Source organism: Cygnus olor, chromosome 3 (assembly GCF_009769625.2).
Source record: "Cygnus olor isolate bCygOlo1 chromosome 3, bCygOlo1.pri.v2, whole genome shotgun sequence".
Lineage (NCBI taxonomy): Eukaryota > Metazoa > Chordata > Aves > Anseriformes > Anatidae > Cygnus > Cygnus olor.
In genome coordinates this window covers 117,474,691-117,491,053 of record NC_049171.1, presented here as the reverse complement: position 1 = coordinate 117,491,053, position 16,363 = coordinate 117,474,691, and the positions used below count along the sequence as shown (strand labels likewise).

General features: G+C 41.9%; 1 long non-coding RNA gene across 3 annotated transcripts in view; it reads right to left on the bottom strand.

The window, feature by feature from the left end:
• Positions 1-16,363, bottom strand: part of LOC121067126 — a 54,087-nt gene that overhangs the window by 22,917 nt on the left and 14,807 nt on the right. For all 3 annotated transcript variants that reach the window (XR_005818112.1, XR_005818113.1, XR_005818111.1), the window contains exons 4-5: positions 9,484-9,627; positions 1,819-1,985 (exon numbers count right to left, since the gene is read on the bottom strand). This is a non-coding gene — a long non-coding RNA (uncharacterized LOC121067126). The remainder of the gene's footprint in view (positions 1-1,818; positions 1,986-9,483; positions 9,628-16,363) is intronic.

Below are 16,363 nucleotides of genomic sequence, written 5' to 3'. Positions count from 1 at the left end.
AAACTGGCACAACTTTTGCATGTAAATAGGATTTAACACTGGACACTTTGTGAACAGTCCAACTCTTCACTCATGACATTCAAGGAATAATTGGAATACTGACTGGAATAAAAAGATAATGTCAATAAGCTGGGGTTGGGGTCTTTCTATGAAATTTGTCAGATGATCCATGGTGGCAGCCCGGAGCCACCAAACACCGAGAAGGGGACACCATGGACTTTCTGCTATGGGCAGTCCAAGCAATACTCCCCGTCCCTGTGCGATGACATGAAGAGGTATTGTACCCAAATCTCATTGCTCACAGCTGGCCAGGTGAGAGGCTAACTCAGAGGGACAGAAATTGGGCAGCAAGAGAGGAAAGCAAGAAGTTTCCTGACCAGCCAAGGAAGTCACGCCCTGGGGCTGGAGTATGGCACAGGTGCACGGTGATACAGAGGCCACCACTGCCATGGAAAAGATTTGCCATGCAAAGAAAAGAAAAAAAAAAAAAAAGAAAAGGTAGCAGCATGAGAAGTGCCAACTCTGAACAACGCTGTCTTTAATTGGTACCACCGAGGGCTTTGTGCGGTCGGCATGCTTTTGGTGTTTATAATAGAATCCCCAAATTCAAATGATCTGAAGGGCATCTGACTGTTTTACATTAATCACAAGCTATACAGCAGAGGCTGAGAACAAGTGGGCAGATACCCTGGTGTAGTAGCACTAAGGAGCTCTCATTATAATCATCCTGCCAAATCAAAAGAAAAACCCTAAGGCTCCTAATAAAGGAGACCACTGGACTAAACAAATTGAACAAGTAGCTAGACATGCATGAGCTTAAAACTACTGGTGTCAATCAGATCTGAGCCACTTACTCTACTTGGTACTCTACAGCACACGCAGACAAAACGCAGACACAAAGCACCACGTACGAGCACCCAGCCTAGCAAGGAACATGCTGACATACAGGTACTAGCACAAACCTCCGGTGCCAGGAAAACAGATACAGATGCGGTTTATAAAAGCACCTTCAAGATGTCGTTGTTGTACCACTACCAAAACAGAAACAGCACTAAGTGAAATATACAGTATGTATGGAGATGTCAGTCCTTGGCAGAATGTGTGAGCAGGAGGCTATCTGGACAGGCTTTTCTGTCTTGGTAGGGTTGGGTGTCTACATCCCTTGGTTCCGGTTTAGAAGATACAGAAGAAAGATCTTGCACCTCATAAATTTGAGTGCCTTTAGCTCAGGAAATACATGCAGTACCCTGAAAGCCCTATGCACTTGTCACCTTCCTACACGTGCTGATGGAAGTTATAATATGCTGTACTGGAAGGAAAAAAATTAGTAAAAAGGTCGGTCATTGCTCTCTGAAAAGATGCAGTTGGCACTAATGAAAGATATCCAGAAATGGGAGGGAAAGACAATTTTATATTTAGAAGCAACATATTACATGTTGGTGTTTTTAAGACAAATGATAGCTAGACTCCATTAGCTATCACCCCTTCTCAAAAGCAATCAGGCAGAAACCAAGATTTTGATGTACTCCCTCAGAACTCAAAAAGAGGCTGTGCACAAAAGTACTGAAGGAGGAAAAAAGCAATGAAAATGATTATGGTCAGTATTTAGTGCTGGAGTCAGGGGAGATGGAAAAAAAAGGACATTTAGATTGGGAACAAATGGACAAGGGATGCACCTGAGGAATAAGGAGAAGGCATCAAGAAGCAAGTGTTTTTATGAAAAGAAAATGCCCTTGTGAGTCATTAGTGCATTTGTCACTGTAAGAACAGATTGCTAAAACACTGTTAATTTTTTAAGTATTGGGAAATTTTACCTACCAGGACACCGTCATCATCGTCACACTGCTAATCGTTGCAAGGGTCCTGGTTGCTGTCAGGCTGTCACCACCCGAGGAGCAGCTGCACCTCTGTGCAGATGTTGCAGCAGCCATGGAGGAGGCAGAACCAGGGCTCCCCTTACACAGCCCTCTTGGTGCCTATTGAAACTGGAAAGCAAAGTTTTGAGAGATTATTATTTTTAAATGTAATTTTTACTTTTTTAGTTCATTCTTCTTTTTCCTTTTTTTTTTCTTCTTCTTCTATTGCTTCCCTCTTTCATTTTTTTCCTTCTGCTCTACACTGTAATAAATCAACATATAAATGTACTGGATTATTTCCACCTGGAATGTAGGAAGACAAATAGTAAAGAAGATCAGTTTGGTCATTTACCATATTGGTTTAGCATGGTAATACTTTTTTTTTTTTTCGTTTCTCATTTCAAAGCTGTAAACAAATGCTGCAAGAACAGTTCAAATGCTCCCTACCTAAGACAAGGCCTTGTACAATGAAAACACTGAATTCGGTTTTTGAGCACCTAACTGCCCCTTCTTTACTTTTTCATAGGAACAGAACAGAATTTTAGATTAGCCCGAAATTTGAAACTACATTTTTCCCAAGCAGCAAAACCAGATGTACCCTTAGCTATGTTAAATCACAAACATACACACATGGAGATGCAGAAAATGCACATGAAATATGAAAAAGCATTCCCTTCAGGCAGAAGATAAACAGCCCTACTACAAATTAGCTCTCGGCCCCGTCAGGTGTGAATCTCTCTTGTCAATACGTACCAAATTCCCTGAGATAGAACCACATGGTCATGAATTTTATTTCTCTCCTGCTTAATTCCTAGTACCACTCTCCCTTGTGGATTTACTCAGGGATGATTTACAGTGGGAAAGGTGACATTAAACACGTCATTGAGCATGCAAAGATGCTGCACTCAAAGCAGCATATGCTTGACTTTGTTAAAAGATGAATGCTGTCAACTCCGCAGTGCCCACCAAGATCTGGCCTCCTTTTTCTTCCCAACAAACTTTGAGGAAGATGCAGACACAAGTCTTGACACTGAGAGAAATAAAAGTTAATGTATTCATGACATGATTTCACTTGCAGCCTGATTTAGCAATGTCTTGTCTAGTTTGGATCTGCTGTTGCTTTTCCTAATTTACTCATTGCACAAAGAAAATAAATAAATAAGTGTACTATAGCCTTATTTATCCTTCTTTGGACATTTCTTTACCAGGCAGATGGTCAATTAAGAGCACTAAACAATGACACTGTTTTCTCTGTAAACATTTTTTTCTAATAGCCTAACAAATGAGAATCTGTGCTGCCATACTGCTGAATACCATCTTGACTTTCTAATTACAAAGAACTGTGTCTTGATAGTAACAATTACAGCTGTAACAATGATGCTGGTACTTGAACAATATAGTTGGAGGCAAAGTGCTTATCGGAATATTCACAAATAAAGGCTTACATTTATGCCAGAGCTGGAGATGGGAGGTTAAACAGTTGGGGGTGGGGAGGTGTAGAAGAAAGGTTGAAAACATTGGTTTAGTAGCTACAGATGTGAATTTGAATCCAATTACATGAAAGGCAGGGGAAAAAAAAAAAGCACATGAAAAGATGCTGTTTCCTTCTGTTTGGCTAATCAATAGGTTAAAGGGTTAGTGAAATTAACATGCTAATAACATTCATTTTGCTATTTATGTACCACTCATAGTATTTCCACTGAATTATGTCTTGTGAGTAATGTACATACTGCTATACGAGCTTTCCCCTTTTTTGTCCAGAATGGTAAAATGGTCAGTATTTTTTTTCCCAGTGTGATGGAAATTGGCTTCTCAAGTCTGTTACTTACCATACCTTTCTTATTTAATTTGCTTAGATCTAACCCCTACAGGGATTCGGTTTTGGTTTTTTGTTCATCCTTCTTTTTTTTTAATGAAAAATTCCCAATACGCCAAAGAAAAGGGATAACATTGTTCCTGAGCTCACCGCTGATCCCCACCGCTGCTGTCCCAGGGGTCCATGTGCCCTCCAAAGACTGGCCTTCACCCCCCTCTGCATCCCCAGTGCCGCTGGCCCCTCGCCCCTCAGTGCTGCCCCACTCCAGCAGGCAGGATGGATTCACCTCCTCCGCTCCTGCCCTCGCTCCCATTCCCACTGCACTCCACCCCCTCCCCAAGCTATCATTTAGCCCACACTTATTAATCAGTGCACATAATTTGTCTCTAATGCTGTCAATTTAAGATGGCAACCTGACTTTTTTTTGGAGGGGGCAGGGTCAACAATTTAATGAATCTTGTCTGCATTTTAATTCAGACCTATAATCTGCCTCTGGCAGTTTTCTTAGACACGTTTAACGTTTTCCAGGATTTTCTTTCATCAAACCCAGTACAATGGGATGTTTACCTTCCTGCCTTGGACATCTTCAGTACACGGTAAGTCCCATGGAGACCTACCTTAATCAAACTAGGACACAGACTAAATCTACTGATCTAGCCTTCCAAGGGTTTTCCTGGGGCCATGCACAGCACAAGGAATGAACAACTTGGGACTGCGCCATCCCTCTTCTGCACAGCTTGGTGCACAGTTGTAGGCACCAAACTCCAGACTTCGTGACTTAGCGCCCCTATGGAATAACCTTTCCTCACTAATGACCAGAGCATCTGGGGCACAGCAGGAAAAAAGCTTTTTTTATTTACTCCTGCGATTTTCTTTTTGCTCTTTCTACAGGGAAGTATGCCACAAAGAAAAAAAAGTTAGCAGGAAAGGGAGGTGCAAAAAACTCAGTCCTACTGATGAATCCTTCAGCCACAGTGTGGATGAGTTTGTCTAATTGCTGTGGCAGGAGGCTGGAGCCTGATTGAGCAGCTCGGTGGACTTCCCTGGGTCAAAATAAATAAAACTCCCCAAACGAGAGCCTCTCGATCACCATGTCAGATGTAAACAGAATAGACTTTGTTATTAGGACTGATGTGACTTTGCCTGGGCGAGCGCCACGGTGACAGTAGCTCCTTTCTGGATTTCAGTCAGCCGTTGTCACTTGCCTTGACAACGCGGGAAGTTAATGTATTCACGGCATTACTGCACACGCATCTGCAATTCACAGCATATTGTATTGTTTACCCCTGCTCTTTTGTAGTAGTGCATGTAGTAATTTGCCTTCTAGCAGCAGAGAATTCCTCAACTTAAAAATTTTACCCTCATTTTATTTACCCTTAATAGAAAAACAACCCTCTCACAGCCTTGCCGCCGCTGCAAATACTGCACTTTGCAGCATCAAAAATAAAAAGAAGTCGTATTTCACATTTCAATCAGAAGCATCTTCAATGTATTTTTATGCACATCCTTCATCTTTCTCTACCACACACTATTTTCTCCCTTTTAACAGACAGATCATTTTTGTGTGTTCTGGACAGTTTTTAAGCAACATGAGAAGGGGTATTTCTGCAACGTACCCGAGTACTGATAGTAACAGCAGAGGGGTTTTAATCTCCTGAATTATCTTCCACTGCTGGTATTTTTGTGTGCTTGCACAACACGGTGTTTCCAGGGCATCGACTCTGTCATGGACTTACAGCAGCTCCAACGGAGTGGCTTTTGAGTTTTTGGTGAGCAGGTGAGTTATCTGTCATTTAATTGATTTATCACTCACATTCATTATTGTCCCTTACTGTAAAACTCTGCCGGATTCAGACGGCTGTCCTTACCACCTATGGCCCCATTTGCCATATCATTAAAAGCCACTAAGTGTACACCAAAACTATGTTTCAAGACAGTTAATAAAATAGGATAGAAGACCAAATTTCTGTATCCAAAAATACTCCAGGTAAAGCATATTTTTTATTGATGGATATATATGTTTCTCCAGAAACTTAAAGAAAAAAAAAATGTTGCTCTTAGTCCAGGCATCTCCCAGACAGAGAGGTAAGGTCATTAGGAAGATGCAATGTGAAATTCAGTGAAATATACTTATCTGACTTGCAGGCCTACATTTAATAGGGTAATGTTAATGCCCTTTGCTTTAGCTCGTATAGTATAGTGCGATATAATCCAAGCAGTCACATGCAGTGAGCCCTTGTTTTAAAAATAAAAGGGGTATATTTTTGTTGCAACTTTTTTATGAGTTGAGAAACTCTTATTCTAAAATTCAGAGTACGTTAAAAATATGATTGCCTTGTGCAGCAGCTGCCCATCTCATAGTCAACATGTGTATGTCTCAGCACAAAGGATTTTTATTCCAAATTAGATAGCTTTCTGAATGAGCTTAGCAATTCAGAGCAAGTGTTCCTAACCTTCACTTTGGGCACCTTCACACAGCCTCTGCTCATTTGACTCCCATCTTTCTTCCAGACTCTGTTTCTTGAAATTTGAGACCAGTTCAGCCAATGTAACGCACTAAGCCAACAGCTGGAGATCTAACCTCTGTGGCTTGGGCATCCTCTCACATGGCTTGAGCTGAGTAAGGAAGGCATCCAGTCCAAGCCCATCATTAACAGCATGCGCCGGGCAATCCCAGAGGGAGACATGTCCTGTCCAAAAATGCCTAAGATTGGTGAGATAGATAGATTTCTCTTTGATAGATCTCCCTTTGGCAATGTCACAGTGATTAAAGAAGCAGCTTAGCCTTTAGATGGCTAAAGTGGCATGAGCAGAGCCTTGCCCTTAGCTTCATTTTGATGTTCAGGAGTGTTTAACATCAGCACAGCCCCTAATGAATATTGGAGCCTGACACATCCATAGCATGATACTTAGTTTAAATGCCTCCATCTGGCTGCAAATGTCCAGTTCTAGCTAACAGCTTGAAAGTGAGACAAACTGTAAAACAGATACTTCAAAAGAAGAAAATTGTGAAGTACTCAGGTAGCATTGTGGAGAGGGGAGTTTCAATTCAGAGCACTTTCCAAATGAAACAGACAATTAAGCCCTTATTGAAAATAGATCCCCCTCCCCTTTTTTTTTCCTTTAAAGCAAAGGGAAAATAATACTGGGAATTTAGAAAACATGAATTTTTAAAACCTAATAAGCTACTCTAACAATCTACACAATTCCCTTCGCTTAAAATATTCATTTAGAAATACAAGATTTGTGATGAGGGCAGGCTGGGTAAACAGGTCTGAATACTGTTTGTGAAGGGTCTCAGCAGTACCCCCTGCTGCCAGAGCTGTCCTCAGCCACCCCTGGCTCAGCCCTGCTGTGCCTCTCCCACTCATGCCTCTACACATTTGGAAATAACAGGCAGTTAATTGCAACATGCATTTATGAGTTAGGGTCTGTAACTACCATTTTATATCTGTGGGGACTGTCAGGCAGAGAAAGGGAAAACGCTGCATGAGCAGTCTGCAAGACTGGAGTTACCTGGCAATGGAAAGCCCCAGGTCTGAAGCAGTTTTCACAGCCCTTCCAAACCCCCTAGTGCTTCTCTAGAAGCACTCTTCGGAGGACTGAATTTCCTGAGACCAGCTTGCATCTGACAAAACATTTAGATTTTGATACAGATCTGTATTCCTTGGATTTGTTTTTCTAGGCACCTCCAGCCACACCTTTTGCATTACTCACCATAGCGCTACAATGTCTGATTTATCATTAGTACAAAGAGGTACTTAGAAACCCTTGGGAAATAAACCCAGTCACAGATTTTAACAAAAACTCCAAGAAAGGTGAAGAAAAGCAACTCTATTAGTTAGACAAATAATTTTCGGCTCCCAATACTGATTTCCTTTCCTTCCCCTTTACACTTCATTCTTGCACCAGTACCAAGTATAAGTAATCCAAACAAACACTTGACTGGTAGCCTGCTTTGTGCTTCATGCTTTTGTCTTGCCTTTTTTTTTTTTTCTTCATTGCATTTTGTTGCAACCTTTTTAGCCTAGCACAATTATCTTGTAACTCTGGCTCCCTTCTCTTGTATTTTGGTTCCATGTGACTAGACTTCAGACTTTTCCCTCTCACTCTCACACACAATGCTATTAACATTAAATCCTTTCTTGTAATTCTCTATTTCATTATAGGTCTTCGAGCCACTCCTGAATTCCTAAGCCAATCTTTGTAAAGTCTTAGTTCACCAGAAAGTAAACTTAAGCACACGGTTTGCTCAAAAAAAGACTCCTCCTTATCCTATCAGTACGTAGTTCAGCTCAAAAGATTGACACATGAACCTACAGGCTACCCAACAAAATGACCATACAAAAGAAAGGTGCACGCTACTTCCTGTACTACAGAATGCATTCACTGATCTGATAAATTTAGGCCTGCCTACCTAACAAGCAGACAGTCAATGACACCAGTAACTTGTGGTACTATGGGCTCTGAGAAATGCTTTAAAGCATTTCTATTAAAGCACAGATGGGACTTGGAGAGGTGGGAGTCAAACAGACCTGGGAAAGCCACAGGAAGCCAGGAGACAAGGATGCAATAAAACATGGGGCTCTTGGAAAATACGCCCAATTCCTTAATGCCCTTTGCTACCAATGTGCTTTTTGGCCATCCAGATGAGGAATACTCCCATGGACCTAAAAAGGATGTCTGATTCAGGAGAATCCAGCCTGAAGGAACCTGGGGAAGAAACCAGCAGTAAAGTGCCTCCCTTTATCAGAAATCCTGCTTTACATTTGCCAAGGATGAAAGGTGTTCAGACCTACCTGAAAACACCAGTTCCTCCCAAGTACCAATAAAACGATGCCTTTCACTTTTGGGGGGACAAACGAGGTGGCTTTTTAATGACTATGTATTTCTACCATGTACTCTTCATACCTGGGCAAAGTTGTCATAACTCACTGTACCCAGTAGAGTGGATGAAGCTTAGCTCAGGCTGAGTAGACCTTCTAACTAGTTAGCAGGAGTAAAAAAAATAAGCATTTTTCACTAGTCTTCCTCCCCATCTTTAAGGCCCACCTATTTTCAGCGCCAAGTCAATGCTGTGATTTTTAAGCCCTCAGCAGGCTGGGAAATGGTGACAGAAGTCTCAGTTGATACATACATGACTAACAGATCCTAGGATATTCCTTTGGGACAACAAAGGTAACAGTGCCCAGGGCAAAATTGTCAAGAGAAAGAGAGAAGGTTTGAATGAGCTTCAAGGAAAAAAAAAAGAAAAACACCTACACTGAACTCACCAGTCATCAAGTGTTGGTAGAGCACCAGGCGAGAATTTTTCTTTCCTTTTTTTTTTCCAAAAAAAAATTCTTGGAACAATTGGAGGTGACATTGTCACCACTGGTATTACCACCAAATAATAAGCACAAGCAAATATACAGAAGAAGGGGAAGTTTTAAGGACAGAAGACAACGATGGAGCCATCAACTTGAATGGTAAAAGCAGTGTAAGCAGGAGAGGAAAAGAAGAGAAGAGACGTGGTACTTGGATGCATCCTACCTTCCTATTTACAGTGCCCAGGTAGCAGATGATAAAAACATGAGCAGTAAGATATGTACCAAAGATGAGGATAATAGCTGTGATGACTAATAGGATATAGAACTTCCACAGCATGTTGAAAAATAGCAAGTTAGCTGGGAAAAATATTGAGCAGACTGGTAGAGCTGACAGTTGTTAAAAAAGAGAGAGAAAGAAATACAAATTGAAAAGTTTGGTTTTAGAGGCAAAGAAAAAAATTACACAACACACCTAAGGAGATCTGTTAGCATGGCTGCTTACTTTTAGCCCTACCAAGACATCTTTGTCCTCATCAGCATCTCAAAAGCATGGTTCTTGGACTTTCTTCCTCCCTTTTGCAAGCCTGGGCACTTCCTTACCCATACCAGGAGCCAAAGCAACTCATTAACCCAGTGGAAATATAACCTGGAAAAGAATACAGGTCTGGATATTCTGCTGGACCGGTGAGTTGTATGAGCTTACTGTATAGTTGGAAAAGGATCATGGTATGTATACGGCACTGGAGAGAATGAAGGAGTCAGTGAACATAACTTCACCCTGAGCTGCAACAGTGCTCCTCTTTGCCTGGAGTTGGAGACAGTGCTTGGACAAGGACAAGAGGAAGGGATTTAGAGGAAGTCAGCAAAGTAAACCTCAGCAAAGGACTGTGAGATGTAGTGGTACTAATTTAGGAATAATGAGCACAGAGGAGTGAGCTACAACCCTTGATGCAGAAAGGACTACTGACTCAGTCCCTCAGGGGACCAAGGGGCTGAATTTAGGGAGCTGCCACCAAACAGCTCATCAAAGAGGGGAGAAGTGGGAACGTCTAGGTGAAACACTTGTCTGCAGGACAGTCTGGAGGGCAGAGCAGAAGGGAAACCCATCAGGGAGCAAGCAGCCGAGAAAGAGAATTCTTGGAAACAGGATGGACAAATGTATCCCCAGCACCAGGAGTGAAAAGCCAGTTCTGACTGAAGTTCTGTTTGATGAAGTGGGGAGGGGGGGATATTTCAAAGACGTGTTTTGCACCAAAAAGTCATGGCTACTGCCCTAAAAATGACAATTTTGAGGGTACTTAATACTGAAGCACCAGAAGAAAACATGACTAAATGTAGAGGTGTATTTCTTAAACTGTGAATGTATCAGGAATCCTTTGAGCTCCTTTGCCTCCTGTGCTGTGATGCAGTGAAAGCTGGGTGCTTTGTAAAATGAAAATGTTGCAGAAGCTCTAGGTGCAAATGCAGCATGTGCAAAAGCCCTTTTATTCAAACTGTGCTTACTTAACAAAGTGGTTTGTGAAACCATTTTCAAGCCTTCAGCAATCTTCCCTGCTTGAAGTGATCATTTTAGCATCTAATTCGTGGGTCATTCGTAGACTTTAAACCCTGAAGTTCACCCCACGGTTTCACATGCAAGGGCACTGCAGACCACAACTACAGCAGAACTTCAAAGTTTATTTCGTATATTGTTTCAGCCAAAGCACTCAATTTTGGGAGGTGATTTTGCATCAGAATGAGATGCACTAGGTACATACCACAGATTACTTTTCAGAGGCGTTAATCTTCCTATCCATTATCTAGAGTAATTCAAAAAGCTCAAAAATGGAACTGTTCTTGAAGAAAGAATTCATGTTCAGGTAATTACAAATAACAGACACATCTGGTTATCTTAATTGTTTGGGAATGGCTCAATTATCTAAGAATGTTTTCATAAGGACTCAGAGACAGTAAAACTTTCTCACGGCAGATTGCATTCACTGATGAGAGGAAATTCAGTTGATCTAACACACTGAAGCATGCTTAGACCCAGAGAGCACTTTGAGTCCCACTGCCAGTGGGCTTTATTTGCCTCTAAAGAATGACAGACTATGAAGTGAGAAATGGGTAAGTCCCACGTACGCAGCCCCTCTCCCTACTTGTTGCAGTTTTTCCAGCACTCCTGTGAAAATGAAGTTTTTGTGTACTGATGGTTCAGCCTGAAAATGACAACTGAGAGCTGATTCTGTACACATCTGCCCCAGAGAGAGGTGAGCTGAGTAAAGGCCCTTCCCCTGTCAGAGCATTTGGCAGCCGGTGAGTGGCACCCCTTCCCTCACAGAAATTGGAAGTGACTTTTGCCTGAGGGGGATGCATTGCAGAGGAGCTCAGAAGTTTCTGCACATCTGAATTCACCTGTGCTGGGCAGCAGCTGCGCACTTAGACCTGGAGAGGGGGACCATATGAGCACTTAATGCAGACCCTCGCCCTGATGGTGCATGTAGCCTACAAAAATCTGTAATTAGCTGATTGGGAATGACCTCCCCTGGCTCCTAAGCCTCCAAACTATTTGTCTGCATAACAGTGGCAGTGAAAGGGGGGTGGCTTTGCACTCACCCTGGGATGCCTGCACCCCCCTCCAGAGAGGGAGGTTGGGAAGGTTTCTCATGTGTCGGTCCCATAATTCATCCAGCTCTTCCACTAGGGCCATGGCCACCTGGCTCTGATCTTTTCCAATAAGAGCTGAAGAACCTCTCAGCTTCCAGCTTGCTTCTGCTCATAGCCTAACTAGCACCTTTGTGTGGAAGACATGATTGGGGTGAAATCACGTAACTGTAGCGAATGTACCCCTGTGGCTAATGAAACCAGCAAGAAGGGGTGTCACTGGGGCTCTACACAAATTCCAATCAATATTATTTATCTGGCTGAGCATGTAAACTGGCCGCATCCTCTCCACCTAATGCCTACTCCCATCCCCTCCATCCTGTGGGTATCAGCAGGAGGGAACCTGATGTATGCTGGTAATTATCCGCTGCTGAAAAGAAGTGCTATTTCTCTTATTTTTGTAATGCAGATCAATGCACATGTCACTACTGAAAAGCTATGTCATTTAGGATGGAGCATTAACTGCTAGGAATGGATTTTGAAGCTCCCCACTTGTGGATGGAATATTTTCTGGAAGAGTTGAGCCTTCGAATGCTGAATTTCATTTATCCCGCTGCCTCTTTAAGAGTAGTTGGTGGAGGAAAGGGTGTTTGAGAAAGTGACAGTTTGTCATCTCCTTCCCCAGCGAGCTGGAGCTGGGGACCAACTGGTAGCAGGGAAAGAAACAAACTGGCACTGGCAGATTAGCAGGGGACAGAGCAGACTTTGCTAGAGGAAAGCAACAGCCCTGCAGTGGGTTGCAAGAAAACAAACTCCAGAGGTCAGAGAGCACTTCATGGGGGAGAGAGGGAAAGGTGCACCTGGGAGTGGAAATATGATAATGCACCGAGGGGAAGGAGAGAAGGAAGGCTGGAAAAAGGGCAGAAGTTGGATGCTTTACTAAGAAAGGTACAAACCTGGAAATCAACACACATGCAACAAATTCCTGCCAATTTTTCTACCTAGGAACTATACTAACATGGGCTATCCAAAAAAGCAAAGTCAGATCTGCAGTGGGAGGCAAGAACTTTCCAAGTTTCTTTCTATTCTATTCATCGGAATGTAACAGGAACTTCTCCAGACACTTGCTGAGAAAGAGAGAGCAAACTCTCCTAGTGTCCATCAAGCCGAGGTAAAGAGAAGCACAAGACGGTCAAAACTGGGGTTCAGCCATGTGTACTAAGAAAAACCTCAAAATCTCAAAACTCAAAATGAAGAGGGAAACTCAGTTTACAGTTATGTAATATGAACACATCTCTTACAACTGGCAATTTTTAGTAGCTCTCCTCCCTTAAACCTCCAGGATAGTCTGGTCAACACCAAAATAGAAAGCTATACAGTTCCCCTGAAGTAAAGATTTTGGCAAACCAATTAGGCTACTGCTGCTCTGGTACTGCCGTTCTGCACCTAAACTAACATGTTGTTGTTTGAGGAATGTGCATCTACACACACTGCACACTTTGCTGAGACATGCAGAGGGACACAGCCCACATTTAGGATGTTGACAAAAGTGGCTGAAACTAAGACATCCATCAATCCAAGCATTAATGTGAGCCATACCTTTACATGCTTGCTATTTGCCTTTGTTAAAACAGGCACTTGCCTTACTTCACAGCAGTGATTTTTAGAGCATATGTTCACTATATACAGTTCCTCTTTGAAAGTTCTGGACACACAGATGTTACTCTTGGAATAGCTCAAAAATTTCAATATTCTTTTAGTACTTGATATTTACAGTTTGATATTTAAAGTGTGCAATTTGTTATCTAAATTGCATAGCAGTGTTTCAGTTTCCTGACCGAATGACCCAACTTTTATGAACCTTTCCAGCTTCCACAGGAAAAGGTTTTGTTTAGACACGAAACACCTTTCCATGATTAGACAAATATCAGCTACCTCTAAAAACTGTTGCTAGAAGGGTTGAACAAAGAGAAATAGAAATTATATTTAGAACTCCACAGACATGCAAATAGTTATTCCTTTATTCACCTACACCACATACGTAGGCCTAGATAGCTTTTCTTTTTTACTGATGTTGCTTTTATTTCGTACTTAGAAGAGAAGACACATGCCCAGTCTGAAAGCTGATCAGATTCTTCGTTCATTTGAAAAGCTTATTTCTAAATAGTACTTGCAAATATGTGATGAGCATAAATTTGGAAACCGCTGAAAAACTAGCTATGTGTCATAACATAGTGTCATTTTTTTTGATGTTGTACAGAAGTACGATGAAAAGCCAAAGTCCTACCAAAAATCCACTCAGTGATGACCAACCAAAGGAGGATTTGAAAACTGGCATTATTTCTGGATATGTTCTATGGCCCTTCTCATGCTGGCAGGGAGGTACATATCACCTTTTTGCAACAATTCAGGGTTTAAAAGCTGTCTCCTTAAGCCTCTCGACCACTACTTGTCCCTCCACATTGACAACCTGAGCACTGACAAATTTTGAAGCTTCCTTGGCTTACTTTTAAATTTTCCTTTCCACATCCTATGCCAGCAGTTATCCAGAGGGAGAAAAAAAAAACACCGTATCCATCCTTCAAAAAGTCTAACTTTCACTCTGCTAGTTCTAATCCATTATCTAGGCCCACTAATGTGTACTACATCATCAGAGGAGCAATGCTCTGATGATGTAGTACAGCCCATGTACATGTACATCACCAGAGTTATATCCTTCTGATCTTCCTGTGGGTTTAATAAGCATTCCAGATGGCTTGCTATGCCTGAAGCAAGAATGGATAATCACACAGCTCTACCCTCAAAACAATAATAAAATAAGGACACAGTAGCACAGGGGCTCATGCCTGCCAAAAACATTCAATAGACTGTATAATACAATAGTCCAATGTGATTGGTGAGGCACATTTATACCCTAGCTATTTACAGGTGAAAGGGACCTGGTTTTAAATAAAACAGAGGTTACAAATACGTAGTGTTATTGTTATTATATATTGCAGTGCAGCTGCACTGCCTGAGCCAGGCGGAGCGCTGGGCTGCGGCTGGCCCACCGGCGGGCCCACAGCTGTACCCTCATATCTCACGTATGCAAAGACATGGCTTTGGATTGGCAGGAGGAGGACGGCCTGATCTGAATAATGGCTTGGCAGCATTTCTCTGGAGCTGTACAGTACACGCATATCTAATCGGTTATCTATTGGATTTGCAGGGTATCCATCGGCCCAGCTTCCAGTCATCAAGTACAGTAGCAATAAGTGTCACGAAGCCTTTCCTACTCAAGTAAAATTATTCCTTGGTGGCGTTGCTCAATGCGAATAACCTGAGCAATGCACGCTGAAGCGGCCAGCACTGCAACAGCCAGTTCTGCAATGGCAGGACTGCTCCGAAAATGGAGTTTGCCACTCAGAGATCATTACCCCACTCCCTCCGCATCGCCGTGCCACGACCAGGCAAGATCTGGAGTGCTACATATTAGGTCCCAGCAATTTGTAGAATAACCATCTTTGTGCTATTTAAATAGCTGTAACTTGAAAGGTTTGGTTTTTTTCTTTTTTGAGAAAGGAAAAAAAAAAAGAAAAGTGTGCAATGAGAAAAAAGAAAGAGGTTAAGAGATGGAGGCTCAACTTTCTTATTCCTTTGAAGGATTGAGAACTGGAGGGAGGAGAAAGCAGCAAAGCAGCACTTTGATTCAGTCCCCAGGAGTGCCCTCTCCCACAATTGGACATGTGGGACAAGTCACGGGTGCAGCGGCCTGCGCCCCCTCCCCAGGAGGGGTGCAAAACCTCAGAGCTGCTGGGACATGAGTTCAGGGGTGCCTTGAAGCCAAGAGAAATTTTGACATGGACTTTAGCAGGGACTGGATTTCAATCTAGGGTTGCAGAGAAAGACCGGATACCCAGTTAGGCTCACATATATCTGTCTCTGTGGGAGGAAAAGGTAAATCATCCCACCTCTCAGCAGATTTCACTCAGAGAAGAGTAGCTCGTTGACGTCAACCATTTAGTGAGCTGATGGATAATTTTTCCCTGGCCAAACAAGTGGGTTCTACTTTAGTTTTAACATTAAACGCTATTAAACGAAATGAATACAGCAAGTTTCCATCATACGTGTTGCCGAAGCTGCTGTGACAGCTAAGAAGCTGCTAGGCATGATGTGTCAAGAAAATGTACCAGAAGAAAAGTACATGAAGCTACTGTCAAAAATACAAGCAGGATGGCAAACGGCGTATCGGCTTCATATGCTGTTGAAATGATTTTTTAATTGTTTCTGTATACCCAGGCAGATCTTTAAGGGTTAACTGCATACAATGTAATGAATTCAATAATGATGAGTTAAAAAAGGTCTAATTAGCAAGTAACCACTTTATTATGAAAGGAAATGGTAATGAATTTAATAGCTCAAAATCATTAACAATATTTAGTTTGCTGGTACTTGTTCTCTATTATCCTCATTAATACGAACATTTAATATGTTTTAAAATGGATTTGTAATACTTTTTGTACCATGAGGTTACACTGACAAAAAGAGTGTAATTATTCTGTTAATTGTAATCTCTGTCTGTTTGTGCTCCAAATAGCAGCATATTTAGGTGTTAATAAAAAAATATAAAAGTAATTAAGAGAGGGAAGTTTAAAATGTAATTAAACAAAAACTCTTAAATTACAGGATAAACCTCTCTGAGGAAAAAGTTTTGGAAGTGAGCTCCCTGAAAAACAAGTTCCTCCTACTGAGCTCTCTTCTGTTTTCTCATCCAAAAAAAGGGGGAAAAAAAGGAAGAAAAAGTAAATAGAATCACTACT